The sequence below is a fragment of the Natator depressus genome, chromosome 13 (genome assembly GCF_965152275.1).
Source record: "Natator depressus isolate rNatDep1 chromosome 13, rNatDep2.hap1, whole genome shotgun sequence".
Classification (NCBI taxonomy): Eukaryota; Metazoa; Chordata; order Testudines; family Cheloniidae; genus Natator; species Natator depressus.
In genome coordinates, this window is record NC_134246.1 from 858,705 (window position 1) to 864,802 (window position 6,098).

A 6,098-nucleotide genomic window follows, 5' to 3' on the forward strand; every position below is an offset into this window, starting at 1 on the left:
ATCCACCTCCAGGGGAACAAGGCACTCTCTCCGGAGGGACAGCCCCGCACCCACCCTGTAAACAGAGAACCCTGAGTCCAGAGCCTCCAGCCCTCCAGAGGAGCTGGCCTGGGGCCCTCCCCCATCCTGAGCAGTTGTTAAGCTGTCAGCCCCCCTTGCCTGGGCCATCTGCCCCTCATCCGGCTGGGTCCCTACCCAGTTAACCCTGGGTAGGTTCAGTCTGCTCAGTCTGTCCCTGAGCTTGGGGCACTGGGTCCGTGTGTGGCCTCTCTGGCCACAGTGATAGCAGCCCATGTCCCGTTGGTCCCCTTGAGCCGGTCGGTTGGCCCTGATGCTGGATGTTCTTCTTGGGAAGGGGTTCTCCATAGTCCCTCTTTGGGAGGTCCCAGGGTGACTCTCTCTCTGCATCAGGGCGGGCCTGTTCCTTTGGGACTCCTCCCTGCCACCCCCTGTCTGGCTCTTCACAAACTCATCGGCCAGCCGCCCTGCGTGTCGTGGGTTCTCTGGCTTTTTGTCCATCAGCCACAGCCTCAGGTTGGATGGGCACCGCTTGCTCTAGTACGATCAGTTTAACCAGGTTTTCCTTCGTCTGGGCCCCCTCTGCCCACTTGGCGGCATGTCCCTCCATGCGGATGGCTAGTTGCAGATATGAGGCCTCAGTGGTTTTACGCTGACTCCAGAACCCTTCCCGATATATCTCAGGAGTCAGCCCAAACTCGCAGAGCAGGGCCTTTTTGAATAGTTCGTAGTCCCCTTTCTCCGCCTCTTCCAGTCAGCGGTTCAATGCCATGGCTTTGGGATCCAGTAAGGGGGTGAGAAACCGGAGCCTGTCCACAGGATCAACCTGGTGCAGCTCACAGGCTGTCTCAAAGGCATCCAGGAAGTCATCCAAGTCCTTCCCCTCCTTACGCTGGGCCAGGATGCACTTGTCAAAGCTCCTTGCAGACCCGGGTCCCCCATCACTCACAGCAGCCGGGGGCTCACTGCTCTGCAGCCTGGCCAATTCCAGCTCATACTGCCTCTGTTTCTCCTTCTCCTGCAGCTCATGCTGACGCTGCTTTTCCCACTCTTCCCGCTCCTCCTGCAGTTCCAGCTGCCTGAGCTCCAACTCTCTCAGTTTTAGCTCCTTCTCCCAGTGCGGCCACCTCAGCTCCAGGGATGGGGAGCTCTTCCGGGAGGATCCCCTGCTGGACACGGGGGTCACGGTGCCCTCTGTATTCGCTGGGCTCCTCCCGGCCCTTCCCCTAGGTGTAGGTCGGAGGGGTCTCGGGAAGCCCACAGCAGCCGCCTGTTCACTCCCCGCTGGGACAGACACTGGTGCCCGTGCTGCATCTGCCAGGCGGCTTCCCTCAGAGACAGGGATCGGTTCGTTCCAGCGATCTCCCTCCTCCAGCTGGGCAACCAGCTGTTCTTTGGTGAGTCTCCCAATGCACAGCCCCCTCTGCCTGCACAGCTCCACCAGGTCACTCTTAAGGCACTTCGCATACATCTCCATGCTGGCCACTCGCAGGCCTGTGTGCTCGCCGCTCCCCACAGTTTTCAGGGAGAACCCCTAGGGTGCCAGCCCTTCTCAAGGAAGTGCCATCCACGGGGTGCAGTAGATCCCACCGCTACCACCTGTTGTCACAGAGCGGGGGGGGAGTCCAGACCCTGCACCCTCACTTCCTGCGATTCACTGTGACTCTCAGCCAGCCAGTAACACAGAAGGTTTATTAGATGACAGGAACACAGTTCCAAGCAGGGCTTGCAGGTCCAACCCCTCAGGCAAGTCCCTCTGGGGGGCAAGGAGCTTAGAGCCCAGACCTAGGGTTTCCTGCATCTTCCCAGCCAGCCCCAAACTGAAAACTCCCCTCCCCCAGTCTCACTCCTCCTCCCCTCGGCTCCTCCTCCAGCCTTTGTCCAGTTTCCGGGCAAAGGTGTCACCTGGGTCCAGCCCTCTCCCAGCTCAGGTCTCCTCACTCCAGTGGAGTCACCCCCTGCTCTCCCACCCCCCATGCAGACAGTCCCAGCAGAACTAGACATTCCCAGGTCAATCTGCCCCACTCCCTACTGCATCACAGAACTACCAAAGAGGCAACCATGACCTCCCTCACTCCCCCCCAACACCTACCTCCAGGAGCTGCCCCAGGCTTGGGGCAACACCTTCCGTCACTGTCCAGACACTGGCCCCCAGGATTCCCCTGACACTCTAGTAACACTCCTACTTTAAAGAGACTCCACAAAACAATGGGGCCTTAGGTCCTGAGACCAAAGCTGGGACCACTGGCTTCCTGTTGAGGGTGACTGCATTCCCCACTAACTCAGCCCCCTGGCTGCTCACTCTGGACTCCCACTCAGAGCCCTGTGGCCCTGGAGCAAAATTTACCCGGCTCCAGAGGGTGCAAGGGAGGGACATGCGGCTGGGGTAGCGTTGGACATCTGGCCATGCCACTCTGACACGTATGCAAATCACATCAGCCCTCAACTTTCCTCTATCACCCGTAGGGGGAGCCAGAGAACACCATATGCAAATAAGCCTGGTAGCCCCTAGCAGCACAGCCTTAATTCCCCTGCTTCACCTCTAGAGGGCACCAACGAGCCGGCATCCTGGCAGGCCGGGTAGTGCTGGTCCGTGCACTGCCAGCACAGAACATGTGCACAGACGCGTGTGTGAACACACCATGCAGGCGTATTGGCATGCAATGTACACGGCATGGCCATGTGCAACCCTGTGTGATACTCACTTCATGTGCAACACACCAGGGCTTGTGCCTGGCCCCAGACACCTTGTGTGAGAGACCTGGCCAAATCCCAGCAAGGCCTGTACACAATGGGAGCCTCTGCCCCACCCAGCCTGCTGGTCTGCAGCCAGGCCCCACTGTGACCCAGACGCCCCATGCTGGCAGCAGAGGGGGGATCCGCAGTTACACGTCTAGGTGCAGGGCGTTGCCTAGACAGGCCCAGACATGCCTGTTTCCCCTCTGCGCTCCAGCTTCGCCATATGGCGCCAAGGGGCCATGCGGGGCCTCAGCTGAAAGCTGACAGCTCGCTGGCTGTCTGGTTCTTGCGGGCTGGATATGTGGGAAATATTGAACCTGTAACTCGTAGACAGCTGTGGCCAAAGCTGCGGGGGGTGACGCTGGTCCCTGGGGTGGCTCTCAGAGCTCCCTGCAGCATGAGCCCGTGAGAATGACCACCCCAGCTCAGCCACGTGGGGACAGTCAGACTCTAGACCAGAGAACTTTGCTCAGCTCCAAGGACTCACTCTGGGAGCCTACGGGCTGGGGTGCAGATTGGCAGCCAGCGGAAGGAAGGAGTGGGGCTTGCGGAGCCCGGAGCAAGGCACTGGTGGGCGAGTTCCCCGGTGGGCGCGGACACTATCACTGTGAGCAGGTGATAGCGATTCACCCTGTGCCCTTGGGTAACCCTGAATGTGTCACCCCCAGCCAAGGCGAGGCGTCTGCAGATGGCTCGGGGGCTCAGGCCTGCTAGAACTTTGAAACACCCCTTGCCAATTTCCTGTGCAGTTCGGGGGGGGGCTGAGATCCATGTGGCTGGGATCCTGGCCCTGCACCAGGGCAGGCCACTGCAAGGAGACAGGGAGCAGGCGGGGTCAGGCAGTGTGACATTATGAGTGTATTATAATATCTCATTGAAAGGTGACAGGGCCAGAAAGAGTTAATTAACTCCCAGACTGACCTGACCCAGGGCTGAACTTTAAAGACTGGGTAGGAAGAGATGGAAATGGAGAGAGCTGTGAAATGCAGCCGGCATTGTTAGAGAGAGAAGGGGAGTTGTGTGCTCAGGTCTTGTGATGTCAGCAAACGAGTCTTGTCTATGGCTGTAGCTTTGATTCAAAGATCAAAAGAGGAATATTAACATTTAGGAAGACACTGGAGTGAAATAGTGTTATTGTCTGTATGTCTCTTTGAAGGTTGTAGTAACCTGTATCTGAACTGTTGAAAGGATAAATTACCCTGTGCTAATTGCCATGATGTATGGGAGAAGGAAAGTTAAGCTTATTGTTTTCTCAGGCCAAAAGGCTGCAGGAAATGTATAAAGACCTTGGGACATGATCCCTCTTCATCTCAGATCTGTTTTGGGTTTCAAGAGGGGGAAACCCTGAGCCATAAGGATTGAGATCCCCAGTCACTGACTGGAGTCACCCTGAACATGGACATTGGACTATAACCTATGGACTGTTTCTAAAAGGACTTTTGGCAACTACAAGCTCAGCTCTGCTCTGTATCTGAACCTCAAGAATTGAACTCAAGTCTGTCTGTATATTGATCTTTTAACCAATTCTCTCTCTTTGCTTTTTTAATACATTTTAGTTTAGTTAATAAGAATTGGCTATAAGCGTGTATTTTGGGTAAGATCTAAGTCAGGGGTTGGCAACTTATGGCACTCTGCTGCCTGCCGGGTCCCAGCCGCCGGCCCTGCTCAGCCCGCTGCCGAACCCAGGTCAGGACCCCAGCAGGCAGCAGCGTGCCATTCAAAATCCTGCCCCCCCCATGAAGAAGCTTGCTGGGTTCCTGCCCCTCTTCCTCTCCCTCCGCGCCGCCCATCAGCTGATGGCCCTTGTGTGGGAGGGGGAGAAGCAGAGCTTCAGTTCTCACTGCTCCGGGGAGGAGGTGGAGAAGAGGTGGGGACGGGGCCTTGGGGAAGGGGCGTGGAATCAGGGCATATCCCCTCCAGCCCCCTGCCGTGAGGCGCTCTGAGCAGGGGGCTGGGAACACCCCCACGACCCCAGCCCACACCCCCAGCCCTCTGCCCTGACCCTTACACCCTCCCACACACACCCCAGCCCTCTGCCCTGACCCCTGCACCCCGCCATGACCCCATGCTGATGCTGGGCAGAGTCCCTCTGAGCTGGGGCTGGATGCCCAGCGGAACTGAACTGTTCCTGAAATGATCGGGCAGAAATGGGTGGGGAACAACCCTCAACAGCCAATGAGAAAACAAACCCTGGTGATTTGGGGTGATCTGATTTTTAGGCCGATTGCTGGAGCTTTTGGAGTCTCTCCTGAGCTGGGGATTCTTGGGGTGGCCATGCTGCAGCCCCCACCATGGCCCCCCACCCCTGCCCTATCTCTAGGCCACCCCCTCCACCTCCCCACAGCAACACTCCACCTTCAGTTGCGGTGCAGCCCCCACCGACACTCCCTGCACCCCCCAAGGGGGACCACAGTGCCGGAAAGGAGAGGCCTGGAAGCCCCAGCCCCAGGACACGAGAGACACTCTCCCAGCCCCCACCCCACTCAGACAGGGCCTTTCCTGGTGCTCGCCCCCAGCCAGCTCTGGGTGGATGGATGGACAGACACAGCAGCACCCACACGCTGTATTTCTCCAGGATTCTCTTTATTAAAAATGTGCAAGGTACAAAAATGGCAGCAGGAGAGAGAGCGAGGGCCGCGCCCAGCACTCCCTGTGCCGACTGAGGCCAATGGCACCTGCCAGGCCCCCAGTGCATGTGCACCAGCTCCTGAGCAAACCCAGACAGACAGACACAGACTTATCAACTTCTGAAAAAGACAAAGTCGCTTACAAATCTCTAAGCAGTTTGCACCAGGCAAACCAATCCATGCAGCACATGCAGGCGGGGGGCTGCCACCTACAGAGACCCGGGCCAGGGACGAGAGCCTTTAGCTAACGCGTCCTGTTCCCCACCCCACCCCACCCAGATTCAGCTGACGCTGAGGAATCAGGATATTACAGCTCCCAGAGGCTGTCGCCTCTAGATCTCATTTGGACCGTCCCAGCTGGGTGTGATTTTGTTTCGTTGGAGCTGCTGCCCAGAGTCTCTGGAAAGCAGGGCCTGTCCCTCCCTGGACCCGCCTGGGGCTGGAAGGCAGGCCCTGGGCAGAGATTCCATGTGCCAACTCCTCAACCTCCCCTGCCAGCCTGGGGCTGCCGCACGGAACAAAACAACAAAAACCAAGAGTCTGCAGGGATGTACAAGCCACTGGCGGGGAGAGGCGCTGGCCCGCGCCGGGCCGGCTCTGGTGCAGGGATGTACAAGCCGCTGGCGGGGAGAGGCGCTGGCCCGCGCCGGGCCGGCTCTGGTGCAGGGATGTACAAGCCGCTAGCAGGGAGAGGCGCTGGCCTGCGCCGGGCCG